The sequence below is a fragment of the Podarcis gaigeae genome (genome assembly GCF_964106915.1).
Source record: "Podarcis gaigeae genome assembly, chromosome: 8".
Lineage (NCBI taxonomy): Eukaryota > Metazoa > Chordata > Lepidosauria > Squamata > Lacertidae > Podarcis > Podarcis gaigeae.
Window position 1 is genome coordinate 38,142,527 of NC_139684.1, and position 24,529 is coordinate 38,167,055.

At 43.1% G+C, this 24,529-nt stretch overlaps 1 protein-coding gene across 6 annotated transcripts in view; it reads right to left on the reverse strand.

The window, feature by feature from the left end:
* The window catches only part of FTO (FTO alpha-ketoglutarate dependent dioxygenase), a 266,874-nt gene that overhangs the window by 22,834 nt on the left and 219,511 nt on the right, over nt 1-24,529 (reverse strand). The gene's annotated exons all lie outside the window — the stretch shown is intronic.

A 24,529-nucleotide genomic window follows, 5' to 3' on the forward strand; every position in this document is an offset into this window, starting at 1 on the left:
AAGAGAGGCAAGTATTATTATAATATGATCAGGGAAAAAAACCAACAACAACCCACCCCCCAAAAAGCTAAAAGAAAACTAAATATCACAAAAAGGAACTATTTTAGTAGCTCATTTGTGGTTTTAAGTTTTAAAAAGTAGCTACGCCACAATTTAATATAAGGTAAGTGACTGGCACATACAAGAAGATATTTTATGACCGAGAGAAAATTGACCAAGTGATCAATGCATCATGTTAAATAGGCTGAGCTACAGTAAAAACCAATGGAACTAAATACCTGTAAGTGAAAGTATCGTCTTTTATCCATCTATTTTATTTATCACGTTCAAATGCTGCCCAATAATAATACTGTCTGGTGGGGAGGGGGTGCTAAAACATGAAATATTAAAATACAACAACCCGCCATAAAAGAAAAGAAAATGGCAGATTTAAACAGCAATTTACAAGATCTAAGAAACATGGGGAAATGAAAAGATGTTTGCCTGGCGACCTCATAGTTTGTGCCAGGTGAGCATCTCTTGGGAAAGCAATGCACAGCCAGAGTGCCGTCATTAAAAAGGCCCTTTCTCTAGGAGTCACCTGCCAATACCTCACTTGGTGGGGGCACCTGTAGAGCATTGGAAGCTGCTGTATTCTGAGTCAGACCACTGGTTCATCTAGCTGGCAGTAGCTTTCCAGGTTTCCAGGTAGGAGTCTGTCCCAGAGATCGAACCTGGGACCTTCAGCATGCAAGGCAGATTCTTTACCATTGAGCTACAGCCTCTGAAGATGATCTAGAGGTACAGGTAGAGCTACATAGGGGAAGAGGTGGTCCTTCTGGTAACCTGCCCCCAAGTTGTTTAAGGAGTTAAAGCAAGAGACGCAGAGAGAGAGAGAGAGAGAGAGAGAGAGAGAGAGAGAGAGAGAGAAGAGAGGGAGTTCCATTGAACAGCCAAAAGTGCTTGCAGAACTATTTGGTTGGATGCTGCCCATTATTACTGTTTTGTTGCTTATTCAATTTCTATCTCAACCATCCTCCCAAAAGAGCCCTGGACAGTAAACATCAGAGCGGTAAAACAATACAATTAAATATAAAATAGCCGTGTTTCAAATTTTAAACAATTAAGAACATCCACAAAAGGCAGGACAGAAATGGTTTTATAAGTGAACATAAACAAAGCTGAGGCTGTTCCCTAGTTCTCTACCATTCTATGCAATGCAGGGATGGATCTTGAAATTTTCTACATTTCAAACGTTCAGAAAATTTAATTCCCACTTCCCTTTGAACAGAGGTGTTAATTGAAGCACATTCATGGCTGCTAAATTTCACATGCTCTGCCACTTTATTCTAATGCATCTTTAAGATGCACTAGACTAAAGTGGCAAAGCTCATTCAGTAAATGAGAATGTCACAATATATCGTTGACTGTTAATTGTACGTAAGGCACCGGAGGCATTTAAGCAAGCAGGAGGCTAGGAGAATGCTCAGAAAAGCAAGTGAGTTTGGAAAAGGAAAAAGACAGGTAAGGGTTTGGCATTTCTTTATGCATAAGAGATTAAGAAAATTCAAGAAAAGCACTGAAAATGTTAAACAATGAAGAACGTCCAATGAAAACAACATGGGGAGAATATGGGTAAACCATCTCTGCCTTAAAAGGCAATGCCTGAATCAGGAAGCCAAATAGAATTTTTTTCTCTTGCTGTGGTGAAGGAAGTAGGGTAGTGACAAATAAAACATAGGTCAACTGCCACATCTTTGCATTTGCAATGGGGGGAGGTAACCGACTCATCTCAACAATTAACCGATTAATGCTTCCAGTGGTTGCTACAATGATTAACACACACGACTCTCTGGCCACTTCCCTACCCTGACCCTCTCTGGGGAAAGAATGAAAAAAAACATACCAAAGAAAAGAGGTCATCTTCCTCTTGGGAATTATTGATGGCAGGAGAATCCCCAAGAGAAAACATACGTCAACTTTACACCCATGTTGGTATGCGGTTAATTGCGGCTACAGCCTCCTCCCACACTCAATCCATCGTACATTACAGTGCAAGGACAGTATTAACACGTAACGTTCCTATATATCTTCAGCTCCCCACATCGGCCTGTGATAATAGCATCTGTTAACATGCACTAAGCACTATTATGTAGCACATCACTTCATAAATAATAAGATTAACCGACCTCGGGCCCTCCGAGAAGAGTAATGTGTTCAAATGTTCTCATTATTTATTTAAAACAAGAATTAAAGGAGCACAAGCTACTTTTGACAATCCTCTTAGCATAAATATTAAACTGTTTGCATTGATAAGCTGCACCGTGTGGAAGAACAGTAGATTTGTTGGGCGGGCCGCCTCAAAACAGTTGTTGAGGAAACACGGTTTAGTGCGGAGGGCTCTCAATGGTTCCTAAGCGATTCTGGAGCCCACTGCTTGAGTTATTTTCTTTCCAACAAAATGGCAGAGAAAGAACTCAGTAATTAAGCAGAGGAGACTGAAGCTGATTACAGTCATGCCTCATGTTACGTCTACTTCATGTTACGTTTTTTCAGGTTATGTCCCGCGGTGACCCAGAAGCACTGGAAAGGGTTACTTCTGGGTTTTGCCGCTTGCACTTGTGCAGACCTGCAAAATGATGTCACACGCATGTGCAGAAACGGCGAATCGCAACCTGCGCATGTGCAGATGCGCTGCTGCGGGTTGTGCTCTTTTCATGTTGTGAACAGGCCTCCGGAACGGATCCTGTTCGCAACCAGAGGTACCCCTGTATAACCTCAGACAAGGAACTTGCTTTGTGTTCTCTCTTGGTTAGAAAAGTATGAGTGTGCCATTTGCTGGGTGCTGTGGGTCAAGGGTGGGGAACCTCTGTCCTTTCAGAAGTTGCTGGTCTACAACTCCCATCATCCCTAACCATTGACCATGCTGGCTGGGATGGGCGGGAGTTATAGTCCAACATCACCTGGAAGGCCAGAGGTTACCTGCCCTAGCTCTTGATGAAGACTTTCAGTTGCTTTTCTACACATTACTATACCAATCTTCTGGAATGTAGAGGCCATTCACTTAGAAGTACCTAATTCACCAGGTCGTCTTAGGGCAAAGGCACTGTTTCTGAACCTTAACTTCCCACATCTGCAAAATATGGATAATATACTGATCTACCCAACAGTTAGAGGTCACATTGAATGAGACTGCACCCAAACATTAAAAGAATCAATAACAATAACAATAACAATAATAATAATAATGTACCCCACTGATCTGACTGGGTTGCCCCAGACACTCTGGGAGACTTTCACAGCTAGGAAGTCCACAGGGCAATAGCCATTTCCCAATGTTGGTCTATCTCAAATGCTAGGGTTGTCACTGCCACGGGCTCAACCACTGCTCCTGGTCTGTAGCAGCTAAATCAGGGGGAGGAACATAGAAAGTTGCCAGATACTGAGCCAGACCATTAGTTCATTTAGCTCAGTATTGTCTACACTGACTGGCGGGTCCAGGTTGGGGGAAGAACCAGTTTTTAAAAATGGTTTCCTGTATCAAAACCCAATTAAAAATCTTGCTCCACAAGTAGTTGGCTCAGCTAGAACCTTCCTCACTAATATGCCCAGTTTTTCCTTCTTCCAGAGGAATATACACAGTGGGAGAAATGGATTCCTCTCCCCTCCAGTCCAAACTGGTTCAGTCCACTCTTATCACTCCAGGATCCTACCATTTTGTTGCATGGGTGGAACAAGTCTAAAATGGTGACTTCTCCTGGAATCTGGAGACAGCTGGTTCCTTCCCCTGTGGCTTTACTTACATTTAGATGATTAGGGTGTCAACTACATTAGGAGACACTGGTCACAATGCTAAAATTAACCACTTTAGCTAAAGTGTGTGTTAATTATGGGTATGCAAGCAGTCAATAAAAGGTTAATGTAAGAGTCAAAGGGATAAATTTATTTCGGGATTGCATCACTCAAGAGACTAAAAGACTAACATTATGCTTGGTGTTTTTAATCAATAGGTTTTTATACTAATGTGCTAACCATTTATTTTAAAACATTATTCTCCCTTCTTCCCCACCCCACCCCCTTCTCCCTAGCTAAGATTTGCAGCTGTAAGGGGGAGAAGCAGTAGGGTGGTGTTTTTTTCCCCTTCATCTTTTTGTCTTCCTGTTAACAAATAGTTTATGTAAGCTTTTAGACCTCTGCTTTTTGGCTATTGTCTCACTTTGGCCCACCATGTAGACCATCTGAATTAACAGAGGTTTCTAACTAGACTACACTTGCACTGTATGTTCAAAGCTGTATCATACTGCTTTCATGGTCATGGCTTCTCCAGAAGCATCTTTGGAATTGTAGTTACTTAAGGGTGCTACCCATATTCCTAATTCCCAGCTACAATTTCCAGAGTTCCCCGGGAAGAGGGATTGATTGTTAAACTGTATCTCTGTGAGTTCATAACAACTTTCAGCACCCTTAACAAACTATAGTTCCAAGCAGTGCTTTTTTCTGGGGGTACGCATACCCCTAAACATTTTGTGAATCTTTGTACTTTTGTCCATTTACTGTATTTATTTTCCCTGATTTGAACTATAAAATGGTGATTTCATTTGAGTCAAAATGAGAGTACCCCTAAACATTTTTAATAGAAAAAAGCACTGTTAAAATTGTTGCAAATGGGGGGGGGGGAATATAATCAATTATATATAATTTGATGACTGAATGCATCAAATGTCTGAATGCAATAACAGCAGCAAATACAGATTGTATTTGCTGGATTGATTTCCATTCCGGACATTGGACAAGAAAGCAAACACCGGCAATTTCTGCTTCCGTTTCTGTTTTCTTCAGAATTCTATGACATCCTTAGGCAGGGCAATTGTATCTAATAAGCTAGCCTTGCATAGTTTGCACCCCTCTCAGAGAGAGAACGGACAGGGTACTATTTCAGATATCTCTTTAGATTCTTACAAGGGACATCATCACAAATCAAAAGCAGGGATAGGGAAGATTCAAAGCAACTGAAGATTTGCCTTAAAAATTAGGGGGTTGACCCTTCAGTGTAACAGAGATGTTTGCAGGTCTTTTATTCTTGTCAGCCACATTAAACTTGGGTTATATATTTTTAAGGTGTACAAAGAGTCTGAACAATAAAAATAGTTAACATGATACTATATGTTGGAAGAAAGAAAGGGGTAGGTGTTGTCCATTGTGACATTAAGCATATGACAAATAATGATATGCCTAATTTTCATCTTTCCTCTTTCCTCTAGCCAGTTGTCTGCTCAAACTAACTGTTAACATGTGGAAATTTATGGCAGCCAATTAAGGTTTAGGGTCCTCAAGTAGCAGAGAACAATTTTATACCCCAGAACTATTTGTCAGTATGTCAGTTACATAACAGTGGTGATGAATGAGCTACCTTGACAACTAAACAGTTAGGACTTCGTGACCTCTGATCTTGGTCACATGATAGGGTCACCTGAAACTCACTTTGCTCCTACCTGACTGCGTGTAACAATATAGAGGTCAAATGGCTTGGGTGATTATATGTATCATGTCTGAGGTGGCCCAGTTATAAGCTGCAGGGTATGGTCGTGTTGAATTCCACAGCTCCATTGCACAAAAGCTGTAGAACAACTTCAGAAATGTGCCCGACAAAAGAGATACGATTTCAAAGGAGGATAAAATAACTTTCCTCACGACTCACTAGAATGGATGCAGTGTTCTTCCAGAGCAACAATGAAAACAAAACACATGGGTTGCAACGGTGACTCTGCCATAAGGGGGAAATGGACTGCTGTGCTGCCACTGATTTAAATTTATGCTTTTCCTTCTCTATTATATGAATGTTAATATGTGGCAATGATATCAAACAAAACCACTTTCCAATTTGTCCCAGGAAGCTCTTCTAAGCACACCAAGACGCACACTACAAAGCTTATAAGCTTGATTCCACTCAGCCCCCCCCCCACTTTCACCTCTAGCAGTGTTCAGAGACTGCCACAAACTTAAAATGGAGCCCCTGAACTGTCTCAGGTGAGTGTATAACTTCAGTATCTATTGTGTGGGACTGTGAACTCTCCCTGAATGAGGTTTAAAGCCATTAAAATTGAAAATGAATTCAAGGTGAAAAATGTATGTGGATATGTTCTTATTTAAAGTATTTGTATCCTACCTTCCCATCTATAGAACATGATCTAAAGCAGGCATGGCCAGACTTGGCCCTCCAGCTGTTTTGGGACTACAACTCCCACCATCCCTAGCTAACAGGACCAGTGGGCAGGGATGATGGGAATTGTAGTCCCAAAACAGCTGGAGGGCCAAGTTTGGCCATGCCTGGTCTAAAGCACCTTTGACAAACTACACTTCCCAGGACTCATTGAGGGAAGCCATGACTATCTAAAGTGGTATGATACTGATTTAAATAATGTATCGCGCCAATGAGGCCTAGCTTAGACGGGTTTTTGAACTGCATGCAGGCCTGTGGCTCTCATTGGATGATGAGTGTGGATATTCCTTTATAACTTGGCAATGGTGCCCACCCTGTGGAACACCCTCCCACCAGATGTCAAGGAAATAAACAACTTCCTGACTTTTAGAAGACATCTGAAGGCAGCCCTGTTTAGCGAAGTTTTTCATGTTTGATATTTTATTGTGTTTTTAATACCCGGTTGGAAGCCACCTAGTGTGGCTGGGGAGGCCCGGCCAGATGGGTGGGGTATAAGTAATAAATTATTATTATATTATATATCTCTCATCAGGGCCAGCCCCACCATTAGAGAGAGTATGGCACCTGCCTCAAGCAGCAAATGCCAGCCCCCAGCCATTTCCCCTGAGTCACTTAAGTTGGCCTGTTCAGGGCCCCTATGCTTTCCTGCTGCCCTCAGGTATGGTGCAGGATGTTGTCCCATTGAAGTCAGATCCAACTGCTAGTCTGGTCAGAATCTGTACATGGAGCAGGGACGGGGATCACCTCAGGCAGCAGAATGTCTATCTCTCCCATGTCAGAATGCCAGCATGGTCTTGCTTGAATTTCACATCTGCTTGTTTCTTTTTCTGGGTGATCCACAAAGCAAGGAAGCAAATGATAGACCTTGGTTTATTGGGGGTCTTGGGTGAGAGGGTAGTAGAATTCCAATTGACCAACATTGCTAAATACCACAGCATTTGCAGATACATGAAGTCTTCTGTTCAATATAAACTGCAAACTTTACATTGCAGACCCTACGCAGGCCTCCGGGCTGTTTCTGTTCACAGAGTTTTACAATTATGCAAGTTGAAAGAATACATTTGGAATGCATGAGGGGATCATGATACATATGCATGTGCACACCTCCACATAGATATACAGACTCTTGTATCACCACTCTGAAGGTTTAATAAATTACGCATATATTTTTGGCTACACAGTTCTGGATTCCCACAAGAAGGTTCTCGCATGTGACCAGAGGGCCATGCAGCAAATCCTTCTCCACTCTTAAGCCGTATGACTCTTGTATCGCAGATGACCAACTTGGGGCTCTCCAGGTTTTTGTCTGACTACAACTCTCATCATTCCTGTCCATTGTCCATGCTGGCTAGAGCTGCTGGGAGTTGGAGTCCAACAACATCTGGAGGGGCACATGTAAGTCATCCATGTTGCATGATGCAATAAAACATATCTCAGCACGTGATGCCAACCTCAAATGCATAAGGAGAATGTAAGAACACACAGAGAACCCTCCTGGATCAGGCCAAAGGCCCACCTAGTGTAGCATTCTGCTGCTACTACTACTACTACTATTCTGTTCTCACAGTGGCCAACTAGATGCCCTGATAGGCCTGCAAGCATCACCTCAGGTCAATAGAGCACTCAATAGAGCAGACTTTGTTCAGCATCCCCCCCCCTTTTAATTGTTTTTATGGAAGATTTTCTTGGGTTGCAAAAGTACATACATTGTCTCTGTTTCCAAGTCACAAAGTCCTTTCTACAGATCAGTTCTATTCAATGTGAGATGTTGATGTTTTTATATAGTATAAGGTTCATTCATCATTTTAACTGAATTCTGGTTTTGTGGTTTTAACTGATTTTTATTTTTATTGTGCACCACTTAAGAGATGATTGTAATTAAGTTTGAGATAACCCATTGAAACAAACAAACAAACAAACAAACAAACAAACAAACAAACAAACATGTAGATGTCATAAGAGGCAAAGAGAAGTGAGGCACACCTACAATTACAAACTGGGTTTATAGACATTAGTTGTATACACACATCCTTTTATTCTAGAATAAATGGAGACTGGGTACTGTACTACTATGTAGTCCACCTGCAATCTAGATCTATTACATCGCTCCCTTCAAAAAAAGAAGCACTTATTGAGAAACAGGTTTAATTCTGATTTTTATTTTATTTTAAAAAACTCATTTCCCACCATGATGGGTGGGAAGTCAAGGGCACTATGGAAAACTAAAAGGGTGGCTTGTTCCTACTGCCTGGCACTGCTTCAGAGTGGTAGGCTGAAGAAAGCAACACTTAAAGGCTAGCTCAGTATCAGCATCAACTGGGGGCACTAGGGTCCTGGCAACAGCCCAAGGGCGCCAGGTGCTGATGGCAACCCTGACTACTGCTGTCTTAACCTTAAAATTGGTTGGCATTTTGTGAGCTTTGAATTTTAGCACCAATGCCTACCCCTCCCCCCATCCTCCAACTGGAACTCCAAGAATCAGGAGAGAATACAGCATTAAGGATTTATACTGTGTTGTCTTCTATTGACTTTGTACCTAGTACACCAGGATAAAATTAATCTCAATTAGCCCTGATAATATAAAGACAACCATGTTTTTCTTCACTTCTGCCTTGCAAGAGACCTGTGTCTTTTGGTTAGGGCTGGAGACAGATGAGTTAGGTGCCAGATGTAACATTTTCAAAAATGGGGGAACTGTCATTATTTTTGCTTTATCCCAAGAGACAAGGCACATCCTCGCATCCTGAAATCAACTCAAATCTGCATAACTGTTCCTGTGATGAACAGCTTTCTTGCCACTTTGTAACATTTTGGCAGGACCTAGTAAAGACATTGTCATATTGTGATTAAGCATGGCATGTCCAAATTCAAATTTGAAGACATGGGGGTAAATGGAAAAATGGGACAGGGTTGTATCCATCTAAGTGCTTCTGCTAGTGCATGACCTTGTGGATCTGCAGTGGACCTTCCCCTCCCTCTCTTCTCCTCACATGCCCCCTAAACTTGTTCTGGAGCATGGGGTCCTTCAAGTCTCCAGTGCAGATCTGAGGAGCATGTGTGTTTGTGTATGCGACCGTGTGCATGCGTGTTGGGATAGGAGAGGGAGAGGAGGTTCCATTGCACAAGAAGAAATAGTTGTTCTAGCAGACACAAATAGCTGGACTTGTTGTCTCCTAACCCTACGAACCTTGGTGCTGATGTCTCCTAAGATTGAATAGGGAAACAAAAGGCATGCTATACACAAGGCACGAGTAGTTTCCATTGCCCTAATTATTGGCTTTATGCACTTTCAAAATGTGTTTCCAATCTCTTTGTATTATCAGCCTGGACATTACTTCCAGAAATACAGATAAGGTTAAGGCTGAGAGAGCCTAACATTCAGGACCCATGCTTTGTTTGTTTTTTCAATCATCACCAACATTTCTCTTCCTCTAGGTCATGGAGATAGCCTGGACAATGTTAGGATTTCTATTTTTTGCACCGGCAGCCAAAAGCAGTGACGCAAGAGCAGCAAGGGAGCTATGAACTTGCCCAAGTTATTTTACTAGAGCTGTATTTACATTGGTCCAGAGACCTTCCTTTGATTCACAGGCTATAATGGAAAACAAAGGAGAAGGAAGAGAAGTGGAAAGAAAAACACAGCAGAGGAGATGGTTCTTGGAATCTGGAGATGAAGGTATGATGTTGCTTTAGGCCGGGGATGGGGAACCCCGTGGCCCTCCAGATGTTGTTGGACTCCAGCTTCCATCAGTCCTAGCCAGCACAGTCAATGGTCAGGGATAATGGAAGCTATAATCAAATAATTTCTGGAGGGCCACAGATTCCTCATGCCTTGCCTTAGACTAAGTCAGACCCTTAATCCATATTAGCCCAGTATTGTCAGCTCTGCCAGGCAATGATTCTCTAGGGCAGGGGTAGGAAGCCTAAGGCCTGGGGGCCGGATGCGGCCCAATCGCCTTCTCAATCCGGCCCGTGGACAGTCCGGGAATCAGCGTGTTTTTACATGAGTAGAATGTGTGCTTTTATTTAAAATGCATCTCTGGGTTATTTGTGGGGCACAGGAATTCATTCATATTTTTTTTCAAAATATAGTCTGGCCCACCACATGGTCTGAGGGACAGTGGACCGGCCCATGGCTGAAAAAGGTTGCTGACCCCTGCTCTAGGTTCTCAAATAGAGATGAGTTTTCCCTATCACCTATTTGATCATTTAACTTCAGGGGCCAGACTGAACTTGGGATCTTCTACATACTAAGCATGTGTTCCACTCATGATCCTCTGCTTTACGAGCATTGAGAACTTCTTGAAGACTTCACCAGATGATTCATTTGATCATCTGTACAATCCTACAAACACAAACAAATTGGATGAGAATAGGTCCTGTATGTACAGCTGGGGGGCCTGCAAATAGCAAGGTCTCCAACTATGTGTACTGTTTGTACACTGGTAGATATCAAACAGTTACACTGTTGAGAGAATGCATGGAGATTAGAAAAGGGCTTGCCACCACTATCTCTTGCACGCTCATTGTTTGCACAATAGTCATGCTAAGAGGAATTGGGTATGATATAGTTGCTCAGGGTGACTCCAATTTTGAGTATATTTTGTAAGACCTGAAAAATGTGTAGAAGGTAGATCAGTTGCACTAAGAGCTCAGATCAGAGAGAATGGGGTTTCTGGACAATCTTTCACGAACGCTCATAAAGTTTCCAAAAAACCACTTTTGCCGAGCCTGCAGTCCTCATCCCAAAAGGAAGTCTAAGCATGTGCTAACTTCATTTCAGCATCTGGTTGTCCACTCTGGGAAACAGGATGTTGGACTAGATGGACTTTTGGTTTGATCCAACAAGGGCTTTGTCGTTTTTCCTTTCCTCCATATGTCATCTCTTGCTTCTTTAATGTTGCAGATTGGCTAACCGGGAGGAAATGTGGATTTCCATCCTGTTGATTTTCATGACACACTGTAGCCCATCCGTGGCTTGAGGACTGGTGTCTTGCCATTCCTGTGTTATGGTCAAAGCATTTGGACATTTTTAAAAGCATGTGGGGAATTTTCCAAGGCCAGCGAGCAGAAAGGAGCAGAAGACTTAAGGAGCTAATCTTCTCCTCTTCTTCTTTTCTACGAGAAAGCAATTTATATTGGTTTGCCTTGAAAATAAAATGAAAAATGAAATTCACATAGCACTAGTGAAATGCTGGAAAGCAGGAGGTCTAGGGAATTTAAAATCCCCCCAATACAGAGTTTACTATACAGCAAATGCTGTAAATTAATGTCCCTGATTACCCATGATCATAGCTGAGATCTGAGATGCTTGCTGCTTGGTCATAAAATGAAGAAATGGAAAGCAGATGCATACGTTGTAAATACTGTCCACTAGTCATGGGGTGGGGGGATGTCTCAGTGGAAGAATGCAAACTCTGCATAGGAATATAGGAAGCTGCCTTTTACTGAGTCACACCTAGTTCAGTACTGTCTACACTGACTGGCAGTGACACTCCAGGGTTTCAGAAGAAGAGTTTGGATTTGATATCTTGCCTTTCACTTCCCTTAAGGAGTCTCAAAGCGGCTAACATTCTCCTTTCCCTTCCTCCCCCACAACAAACACTCTGTGAGGTGAGTGGGGCTGAGAGACTTCAGAGAAGTGTGACTGGCCCGAGGTCACCCAGCAGCTGCATGTGGAGGAGCGGAGACGCGAACCCGGTTCCCCAGATTACGAGATTACCGCTCTTAACCACTACACCACTCTGGCTCTCAGCAAGGGATCTCTCCCAACCCTCCCTAGAGATGCTGGGGATTGAACATGGGACCTTCTGGATTCAAAGCATATGCTCCACAAAATATGTTAAATTACATTAATTTGGTTTCAGAAAACCAACACATTTGGTCCTGGGAGAAGACCCTGTTTCGCATAAAAGCCTAAGTGTGCAATGGCTAATGAATTATTATTCGGACAATCTATATACTGCTTAATTAGAATAGTCACTGAGAGGCATACAAGAGGCATCATTCAATCAGACTAAAAATGAGTTAAAATTATAAAATCAGAATTCAATTAAAATGCTGGAATAAAAAAGCAGTCAATAGGCACCAGAGATTCGGTAGTGAAGGGACAACTGGAAGGGAGCTCCATAAAACTGGGCCTACAAAACTGGGCTTTTGGGTGGATACAAGCCACACATCTGAGACATGAGGGAACACTAAGAGTGATTCCTCGAAGACTTCATTGATTAGGCAGGGATATAAAGGATTAATGGGTCCTTGAGGTATCCTGGACCCAAATTGCTAATGGCCTTGTAAATTAATATAAGAACCTTGAATCTGGCCTAGCAGCGTATGAGCAGCGTATGACAACTGAGACATTCACCACAAGTCACTATGGTGGTGCAAATGCCATATTTAGCTCAATAAGCCCACATACCCACATATTATAGGATGAAGATCCATTTGGTTGGAATTCCAGGCACTGCCTCCATAGAGTGCCACTCTAGACTCTTCAGGGGGAAATCTAACCACTTGTTTTATGGATTCCTATATACAGCACTGGCTCTGAGCCATTCCACTACAAAGGCCTTTGAAGCTTTGTTCTATTTCACTTTAGGATGGTAAAGAACAAATAATGGCGAAGTCTTCCTTTACACCAGAGCTCGTCTGATGTCTGTCTACAGACACTTCAAACCTTCAATTTATGTCTTATGCTGAGGATTCGAGGAGAGGGGGTGGGAGAGAGAACGAAGAGGTAATGTAATATCCCGAGATCTGTGGAAGATTGAAATGACCTTCGGAGTAAACTTGGGTGTTGTTCTTAAAATTGCCCTTGCCTGGATTGAAATGACAAAATTGCTTTTCAATTGATGGCGTGCCTGGTTCTGAAATTCCTTGCTGGATGGAATCATTGGCACAGGGCATAACCTAATGAGAATAAAGTAGGTAGAACCCCAGGCATAAACAAAGTGGCTTAGGCTGATCCTTTGTTAGTACTTATGAATGAACTGTGAATGAGTGCTTATACTTTCGGTTTCATCCCCTTCCAGAGCAAATGTTCTGTTAATACATCCAGAGAACAGCCAGTTAAATTGGATAATGGAATCAGTCACAAGATATTTCAACATGTTCTATATGTGACAGTGCTTGGGAGTGAGTCTTGGGCTTCCAAATATCCATACACTACATATAAAATATTTATTTATGAGAAGGGCCATAGCTCAATGGGAGACCATCTGCTTTGCATGCAGGAAGTCTCAGATTCAATCCCTGCCATCTCCAGGAAAGGATGGGAGAGTCCCCTTGTCTGAAACCCCAGAAATCTGAGCTTATTTAGCATCACTGAGCTAGATGGAACAATGGACTGATTCAGTATGTTCTCAGATGAGTGTGCATCCATACGCATGTACGACCTGCTCATACCATCCACATCTTCTTGTTTGCAGCCCACGCATTTACAGATATAACCCGTGTGGGCATCACACAATTCATGATGATGCTGGAGCAAGATTCCAACACTTGATGTCACACATTGCTACGTGTCCATATTAAATGTTGGCCAAAAGAAATTCATAAATGCAGTAAATAAAATCTAGGGGGGATTATCTTGAAGTCTACTGGCTTAATTCAACCACCAATTTATAAATACCTTCTAGTGTTTCTGAAAGAGGTTCAGAGATCTGGAGCAGCCTCAGAGAATCTGTATGAGAGATTCTCATTCTGACTCTGATTTCTCTTAACATGCATGAGAGATTTGACACACTAGGGCTATAAGCAGGAGTGTGCCGTTCATTGAGCTAAATAGTCATGGCTATTGCTACTCAAGTACATGGTCAGACCCCAGTGTCTTACTACAGTTTTGACACTAAGTTGCAGAGCTATGGAAGAACACCAGAAAGAAGACAACTGCAAGTGCCTTCTGCTTCCATTAAAGCATCTCCATAACAAGTGTCATTTGTGCCATCCCTGCTTCAGGTGTAAGGGGTTAACAAACCAACATAAGAAGAACCCTACTGGCTCAGACCAAGGCCCCATCTAGTCCAGCATCCTGTTCTCACAGTGGCCAACCAGATGCTTATGGGAAGCCTGCAAACAGGACCTGAATGCAACAGCACTTTTCCCACAGGTGTTTGCCAGCAACAGTTATTCAGAGGCTTTTTGCCTCCAACAGTAGAGGCAGAGCACATCCACCATGGCTAGAAGCCATAGACCATCTCATCCTCCTCCATGGGTTGGGGCAAACTGTGGGGCAGAGAAAGGCAGTGCTTTAGGCATACCTAGCTAAAGGGTTTCAGACAGCGATGGGAAACCTCAGGCCCAGAAAAGCATGAAGGAAAGCCGTCACAGGTATCGGAGCTCCACCGCAATGCTCTCAGAGTCACTCAACTTATATTGGGCGGCTTATCTATACAAAACATATCTCCATCACGCCAAGTGTACCTTGGCAGAAACCTCCTTCTGGCACAAAGCTGCTTTTGAGACTTTACATGCAATAATTCAGAAATCCTACTTAACATTATCTACCACGAGCCCCGGTACAACCAGCCTATTCAGCAAAACACAAAAGGATTCTACTTAACTTCCTCTGGACGCTGCCGCTGCCTTAGCAGAGGTTTAAAGCTAATCGCATGAACGGAGGTGTTTTTCTAATTAGTAAAGGCCTTCACTATGTGCTAAGAGGCTTGGATGGATCAGGAGGAGGATCAATATTTCCTTCCCATCTGTGCTTTAATCAACTGCTGTGCACTCGCGTACCTGAGGGTCTGGTGTGGATGCACAGGTTACATTTTCCAGAGACAGAAACAAATATCAGCAAGGCAAAGCCATGGTTGCTTTTGTTTGAATGGCAGGAGGAGCAGCAGCAGCAGCAGCAGCTACAATTAGGGCTGTCACCCAATTAAAGAAATCTTAGTTGATTCTTCAGGGTCAATTAATCAATCAATTGATTAAATTTGCATAACTTCCATTTCTTTATTTGAGGCACTTCCAGCCTACTCTTCATTAAATTAAATTCCAGGATGGGATGCTATGTAATAAACATAATGTAGAAAGCATAATAAAAACTAATCATTCTTCCCTGTAATCTGATCTGTGGAACTAGCGCTTCCACAAACGCTACACAAAGCCTATTCCATATTGGTAAAAACTCTATATTTTAGTGCGGCAGCACCTAAATTTTGAAACTCCTTGCCCATTGACAACAGGCAAGTGCCTTCACTGTACTGTTTTCAGCACCTGCTAATTTTTTGTTTGTTAAAGCAACTCTACCCAGATATGTAGTTCACCAGCATTTTAGTGTGTGTGTGTGTGTGTGTGTGTGTCTGTCTATGTGTGTGCGCACAAAATCTATGTTTTAACTACTGGTTTTACCTATATAGTGATTTTTGCCAACTTGTTTTAAACTTATTTCAATGTATATTTTATATTTTTATGTAAGGCGCTTTGAGGTTTCTACAACTCGATGGCATACAATTTTTGTTCAATAAATAAATAAGAGAAGTCTTCACCAATGTGGATGGCTTGCTTTAATCCTATCAGTAACAACATGCCCCCAAATCAGTAGACAGTGCCAATGATCTGAAATGAACTGCAGTATACAAATATTAAGATGCACCCCCCCGCCCAGTCACATTTCTCAAGGTAAGACTTGCACAAAGAGAGAGAATGAGAGAGAGAAGCTCTGTAGGTGAAAGAAAGCTCTGGCCGTGCCGTATTCTCAGTTGCCTCTTTAAGGCGTCTTGGAATTGTGTAAACTGAGAAGGTCATACTAAATCAAAGGACATCATCTGCCTGTTCAAAACGCTATTAACGGGGAAAGCAGTCTTGAGCAGTGCATTACGGCCCCAAGGTCACCTGGGAAACCACTGGGCCTCACTGGTTACCCCGTAACAGCTCTCACAAGCAACTTGATTAGCTGAAATAACCCCCGTGCCCTTGTGACTGGACTTGATGGGAAGTCAAGTTTATCGGCAGACTGCTAAGCTGAAACTTGCACCTTCCTTCCTCTCTCCCTCCCTCCCCCCTCCCTCCATCCCTTGCTCACTCCCACCACCCCCACAACTTCTTTTTTCATCAAGAAAACAGCTTGGCTGGGAATTCAGATGACATATTCAGTGCTAACACAGAGCTAGCGCAGCATAATGGCAAAGAGACCAGGCCGTGAACCAGGAAAACAGCTGGTTCAAGTGACTCCTTGTCCATGAATTGACTTGCCAGCTTTAAAGATGATACTGTTCTCTTGCCACACCCCTCCATCCCTGGTGCCGCTGATACAATACAAGTATTCGTAATAATGGCGCACCTTCCCAGGGTTTAAAGGTTTTTTTAATGAATATTTTTATTCAAATACTTTCTAAACATACAAATAACAAGCACCAGTATGAAACAGAATCACTGTACATATGTTGTAATATCACTTACTATGAAGTCCAGCAGCTTAACTTAATGAGTCTCCTCACAGGTCTCTAAGAGTTGATGGAGGGATTATAGTATGGCTAGATCTGTTAGTGCATATAATAAAATCAAAACCAGACAGTATCCAAGTATTTTTTGCTGTTTTTATAGCCTTCAATCTTCCTGTTACCTTTTTGGCTGAAGCAAATTGCCAAATGTTTGCATACCCCACCTGCCCATGCTTCTTACAAAGTTGAAGGGATTCGGCCTTAAGTTATGTTTATACGAACAATTTCCAAACATTATTATTGCATTGATATCCCGCCTTTCCTCCAAGCAGCTTGAGGTGGCGTACCTGGTTTTGCCCTCCGAACCACTCTGCAATGTAACTTTGGCTGAGAGACACTGACTTGCCCAGAGTCACCCGGCAAGCTGGTTGGGGATTTGAACCCTTGTCTCCCAGGTCCCTAGCTAGCAGGATCCGTGTCAGGCATGATGAAAGTTGTAGTCCAACAACAGCTGGGGACCAAGTTTGAAAAACACTGCTTGACCACTACACCACATTGGCTCTCTACATTAACAAGGTCAACTAACGTCCTATTGATTTCACTGGGTCTACCCTAAGCATGACTTGGGCCCCATCTGCATTATATACCTAAGGCACTATCATACCACTTTAAACAGCAATGGCTTCCCACAAAGAATATTGAAAACTGTAATTCATTAAGGCTGCTGGGAGCTCATTCCTTCACTTTAGTCAGTGGCACAGCACCCTGGGAGTTTTCCTCTCAACCAAGGATGGGAGACCTCAGTCCCTGGGGCTGAATGTGGCCTTCCAGACCTCTCAGCCTGGCCCTTGGAGGTCCCTCTAGGCCGGGGTGTGAAGGTTGTAGATTTTTCAAATAAACATTAGGAACACTAGAAACTGAGGTTTTCTGAGTCACGACTGTTAGTTCATCTAGAAGAAGAAGAAGAAGAAGAAGAGTTTGGATTTGATATCCCACTTTATCACTATCCGAAGGAGTCTCACAGTGGCTAACATTCTCCTTTCCCTTCCTCCCCCACAACAAACACTCTGCAAGGTGAGTGAGGCTGAGAGACTTCAGAGAAGTGTGACTGGCCCAAGGTCACCCAGCAGCTGCATGTGGAGGAGCGGAGCCTTGTACTCCATCCTAAAGACAGACAAGGGCCATGCGCTTGACTGAAATGAGCCCAGTTCTCGGCAGGGTAGCCATCAGCCTGTAACATGCAAGCAGTTTCTTCCTCTCCACCCCCCCCCCCGCCCGCCCGGCTCTCTCGCTCTCTCTTTGCCTTTAGGTATCTCAGCCAGAAAAGAAATGTAACTATAATTTCATCTGACTTCAATTGTGTTCAAATTACAGCAAAAAAAGGAAGCAGACAACAAGCTGTAAATATTTAAAGAGACAGAAAATCATTGGGAATCACGCCTTTATGAATATTTGATGAAGAAAGGTTAGCTCTACTGCTGGTAAATTACAAGAAATTATGTCCGTCATGTGACTCTTGTCAGCAAAGGTTAATACAAATAGGTTTGGATTTAGTCAAGATGACAACGGGGATTAAAAAAGATTTGTCCTGTCTTCACCGCAATTAGTTTCCCCCCTTCCTATTATTAGTGTAACAGAGTTTATCGTTAGGATTATGGCAGCCAAGCTATACCTCTCGGAGAAATCATTTTGCTTCTCATAATACTGTGGCAGTTCCACAATGCATTTTTCATCTCCGCTAATCTGGCTCTTAATTGTGCATTTCCGGAGGGAAAGAAAAGGCCGTTAACCCACCGAGTGCCACCAATCCTTGGCAGATATTTATTTATTAAAATTATTGATGTGATGCCCCCAAATTTCCATCATGGACAAAAAAGGAAACCTTGCATTTGCTAACAACCTTTATAAAGTAACACCAACCAAGCAACTTTTTAAAAAAAATACAATAAAACATACAAGTAGATCTACAAACCACTGCTGGGTTATTAAGCACGTACTGAAAAGCACAGCTGAACAATAATTCATTTTTAAAAAAACCAAAAAAAGATGCCTAAAAGTATACAACTGGGTTCCCAAAGACATGGAATATTCCATAGCCTGGGTGACACCACCAAGAAGTCCCTGTCAAACATTTACCAGGTTTAGGTTTCTTGAACTGGTGATTCCCAAACTCTATATTGGGGTGCACCAATGTGCCATGATAAGTGCTGAAGTGCCCTTTGAAATATTACACCGCCATGCTGGATGCACCCTGTATAATCTCCCTGGCCTTGTCAATAGATGAGAAGTGGTACCATCCCAAAGAGTGTAGGGATGTGTCAGGATTCTGTGATGCAGTCCATGCTACAGCAAACAAGAAATCCTGGAAGTATCTGCACTTTCCAGAAAACACAGTATCCCTGTTAAACCTCAGTGACCCAGTGTATGGCCAACCTTTTCCGGAATGGGAGGACAGGTCACCAGCAAACTGCTGGCGTTGTTGTTGGTGATGATTTCTTACCTGCCCTTCACATAAGGTCCCAAGATGGCTTATGACGATTTTAAAATACAATATTAAAACAATATATTAAAACAAAACACAGTCAAGAGATTAGGATGGGTCCTATATACATCGAGAGAGAGAGAGAGAGAGAGAGAGAGAGAGAGAGAGAGAGAGAGAGAGAGGCAGGCCAGGGTAATGATGCATGCCATGAAAGTAGCATAATGAAGGTGCTGGGATATATTAATTAGTGCTATGCTGATTCCAGCCTACAGATTCCACAGATTCTTCTCCTTCACAAAAGAGGAAACTGTTTTTGTGGGGAGTGGTAGATTTTCCACAACATTTTCAGAGGGGCCACAGTTATTTACTCAGGAGTGGGAAACCCGGCCTCATTTACTGCCGGGCAATGCTCCAGAGGTTGGTTGCCAGTGTTGGGTGGGGCAATGTTTCTTGGAGACTATGCATACTGATCAGAGAATGTGCACATTGCCCAGAAAATGTACAAAATGTAAGTAAGATATGCACATTTCTCAAGGTTTGTTGGGGATTATGTACAATGATCAGAAAATGTGCACAATTCCTTCTTTATGGAAAAAATATGTGCAGATTCTGTATGAGGCCCAGGAAATGTGCCCAATGACCAGTTTAATGCACTTTTAGAGGTCAGTTTAACATTCCTTTATTATACACTCACCCAGTGCTATTTTTCAAGAAAAAGAGGTTCTGAAACTCACAATGAATTCTCTTACAATGGCAATGGCGACCACCTGAGAGGTGCCAGAACTGAGTTCCAGCTGAAAAAGAGCCCTGCACTACCCACACTGAGCTTCCTATCTTTTGTTATATACATATTTTATTTTATTTTTCTGCAGACATCTATGGAAAGATAGGGCACACATTTACCAATTAAACATTTCCCTTGTCGAAACTTTGCGGCCAAGACCTCTGAGGCAAACAAAGGGAGAAGGATAAAAGCGTGCTAAATCAAGTTGCGTGGAAAAAGCAAAAGGTAACATGCAGCCGCAGACAAAAAGGGTTAACCCAGCAGCCAGCCAAAATGATGAATCGGAATTGGCGTGCCTGGCACAGTTTGATCGCAGGCATCGGTACTTTGGGGATTCCACTGAGATTTGCTTCTGCAGCCGCAGACTCTTCCTTCCACACTTAGAGCCACGTGGAAGGAGGACATTTAACACATCAGGGAACCTTGCTGGATTATCAGATCAACTGATCAATACCATTGACAATACTGCTGTCTAAAAGCATTGGGGCCTGCCATCAGAAATGTACACAATAACCGAACGTTCAGGACCTCTGCCGATACATTACCTTTGACCCTTTGCTTCCACAGTGGGCCCAAGAGGCCACTGGCTCTTCCTTCCTGAGCTTTTCCACCTAACTGACTTCCAGCTGCCTGCTTGAATCAAAAGCACCCCTTCATAGCAAACCGTGACCCGGGGAGGAGGAGGAGGAAGGGTAAGAGAAAGAACCTGGAGCTACAACCAGAGTCTCTGAGGCATAAAAAGCCCAGCGATTCAGGTCATTCCCATTGCCACTCGGAGGCAGTCATCTCGACGTCTGCTTCCATCGGGCTTGTGTAAAATCTCATCAATGCACTCTGCATCACGGGGACTCGGTGGGATACAAATGGCTTCTTCATGTAGTCTGCTTGCTCACAGAGATTTGAGTTACCTGCAGAGTAACTTTCCTGCTCTATGACACACACCTGGCCCTCCTGAATAGACATCACGACAAATTTCAACTTGCTGGATTTAACGCTCTAAAAAGCAGCCCAGATTTTTATTGCTCCCGTTGAAGTTAACTCTGAAAGACAGAAGGACGGGGCTTCGTCGATCTGAAAATACTTCAGAATGCATTAGGGAGACCCAAGAAGAAGAAGAAGAAGAAGAAAAGACATGAGGGGGAAGGGAGGAAAGAATACCCATTAAATCTGGAGCATCAATGCAACGCATCAGGTTTGACCGTTGTACTTGATGTGTTGTTCTTATGGGCATCTCACCATCAAAGAGGAGGGAGGGAGGGAGCAACCTGTTCCGGAGAGGAAACATCACTCAGATCAAATGTACTACATAGGAAACATGGGCTGGCAAGGAAAGTTTCAAAACAGGTGGAAAAACCCCAATGAACTGCAGCGACGACAAATGCAGAAGATGTTCCCTTAAATGTGCAAACATCCTACGAAAGATCAAAAGTATCACAGGGTGGATGAAATGGGGCTGATTGATTCACAGCTGGCTTCTCAGTACGCTACAACCAGAAGGCTGCATGGGAGCACAGAAACACCGGAAGGTGCCTTATACGGAGTCAGACTCATTGGTCCACCTAGCTGGATATAGTCTACACACTGACTAGCAGGATGTCTGCAGGGTTTTGGGCAAGGGACAGTCCCAGCCGTTCCTGGAGGGGCCAGGGGTTGAACCTGGGACCTTCTGCATACAAGATGGTCTACTCACTGAGCTATGTTTCTTCCACTAACAGGCAGCAGGCATTGTCCTTGTGTGTGGGAAGTCTGGTGCTGTGTGTAACTGATGCTGTCCTTAAACTACATATTTATCTGTTCCATTTCTCTCCTGCTCTTCACCCCAAAGGAGCCCATTCTGAAGCAGTAATGCTCAGTTGTGGCTACTGCTGTATTGGTGATTTTCTAAGGGAGGGGGCAGGCACTATGCATGCAATGAGACATTAGGAAGGACCAAATAATGTATCAGGTTCTGTAAGAAGAAAGCCCACAATTTGAATCTTCCATCTGCCATAAACTTGCTAGGTGGCCTATAATAACAGTGATTTACCTTACAGGGTTGTTCTAAGGGTTAGAAAAGTACGTGAGACTAGCCAGGGGCTCATCTATTCCAGCATCATTTTCTCCCAGTGGCTGATCAGATGCTTATGGGAAGCCCACAAGAAGGACTAAAAGCAGGGTCTCTTTCTGGTCCTCAAGATGCTCCCCAGGCAACACCCCTCCCCAGGCCTCTTCCATTACTGTGCCCTCTTTGTGGCCTACCTGGAAAGTGTCCTTGATATTACAGTAGTATCTCAGGTTAAGAACTTAATTCATTCTGGAGGTCCGTTCTTAACCTGAAACTGTTCTTAACCTGAGGTACTACTTTAGCTAATGGGGCCTCCCGCTGCACCGCTGTGTGATTTCTGTTCTCATCCTGAAGTAAAGTTCTTAACCCAAGGTACTATTTCTGGGTTAGCGGAGTCTGTAACTTGAAGCGTCTGTAACCCAAGATACCACTGCAATGCCTCTCCCTTGCAGGGGTAGACGATGGAGGGTTTGTGCGTGTGAAAACCTCTGGTTTTTTTGTGACTGGACTGCAGCCAACTGCAAAAGTTAAGAGTCACATCCATTGTTTGTCCCATTACTGCCTTTGGCCACACGCACCACTGGCCTTTGTGGAATGTTGCCCTTGAACTGAAAAAGGTTTCCCAGCCCTGGGATGGAGTGTTGAAGCTGGACCTCCAGACTTGAGTTCAAATCTGCATGCATCCACACAGCTCAGCCAGCCGCCTTACCCCTACCACTGACTCCAAGTCTAACCAAATCCACAGGCTCATTGCGATGACTGAAAGGAATCAGTTCAGTTAGACTACTCTTCAAAAAAAGAAAAAAAAAGAAAAAGGCAGAGAAACCCAAGTAAAATCAATGGACTGGGTGTGTTTTCACATAGCGATGCTGTTCCGTATTTTCCCCTGGTTCAGTTCTGGGTGGGTGGGTAGGGAATTCTGGCTTTCTTACTAGACTTGGCATTCCAAAGTGCATAAGAGTTTGTCACGGTAAGCTTCACGTGGTATAAATTCAATTTTTATTGCAGGTTTATTAAAGAATAGTTGTTTCACCAACTGTTAATTAAATCTGCTATCTAAATTGAACAGAAAATTACAGGGCAGGCAAAGCTTGTAAAAGACTCTATTACAGATAAGGACATACTTGGTCATCTGAAGAGTTTGGAAAGCAGTTTTGAAAGCAGCATTGTGTTCCCAAACTCCTCGGCAGTTTTCCTGAGCCACTTTTGTTCTTTCCTACCCATTCATTACCAAGTCCCATTTGCTGAACAACTTCTCTGTTATTTTAAGGTTCCTCCCCCGCATCCCGCCCACCATTAATAAAGCGTGCTATATTTTGTCTGCAGGCAAAAAATAAAATAAAAAATTCTGATTCTCAGCCTTTAAAGCTGAGAAAGCCCTAACATTTCATTTCGCTTTGATGGCACAGCAGAATACACCATGTTTTAAATGCAAAAGCAATGGAGTAGTGAGTTCAGCATGTTAGTCCAAGGAAGAGCTTCAACCTAGATAAAGATGCAGGAGGAAGATGAAGATGCAAACAGATTGCCTTTTCCCTGTCATCCTGCTTAAAGATGGGGAAGGGCTCTAGCTCATTGGTAGGGCATCTGCCTTGCATGTAGAACGTCCCAGCTTCAATCCTCAGCAACTCTATGGAAGAGATTCCCTATCTGAAACCATGGAGAGCCATGGACAGTTGGGGCTTATCCACAATTCTGTTTGCCCCACTCTTTCCCCCTGCAAAAAATGCAGTTTAGCCCTGAATTGGAACAAACAGCAATCGGGGTTTCCCATGGATCGCAATTTGTTCCGATTTAGCGCTAAAGAGTGGGTTTTATGGGGGAAAGCAACAGGAAAGGGCAAAACTGCTCGGACCCATGTACAGAAAGCACAGGGCGAGCAGCAAACCACTCAGACTTGTGCTTTTTAGGCATGGGAGAAGCAGAAGTGTGGACAAGCTTGATGGATCAAAGGTCTAGCTCAGCATAAGGAAGCTTCTTATGTGTCTATGAACCACTAGATCAGGGTGGGAAGGCCTTTTCAGCCCCATTTCCTTCTCTGCTATCTTCCAGTAGAGGGAGGGGTCAGACACAAAACCAGAGAAAGAAAGAATTGCAGATTTTAGCTTTGTACAGTTGGCTAGTTTCTACAGACGCTCACACATTCCATGAGTTAGAATGACAAAGACAGCTCACCATTGTCTTTGCCATTCTTGCTAATCATTACTAGGACATTTCACTGCACAACTTGTTTTATGATAGCTATCCCATTTATTCTCACCACAATGTTGTGAACTAGATTTAAAAGGACAGCAGATTTCTAGGGTCATCTAGAGAGAGTCATAGCGGAACAAGGATTTTAATGTTGGCTTTCCACATACAAGAGCTGACACACTACCTACTGCTTCAAGTAGGCCAGGTTATAAATACTTGGTAATACTTCCTGTTCCTTACTTCAGATATTCTAGATGAATTCTTCTGCACCCACTGGGGATATGCACGGTTGGCATGGAGACATTGTGTGTGATGGGGCAATGTACATCATAGGGACTTTTGACAACCTCAGGGTCAGAGTCACATATTTTGGGGAAACAGGTATGAATCTCCTTACATGTAGAAAATTAATTTGGGGGACAGAAAGGTTAGACACTTTCATATT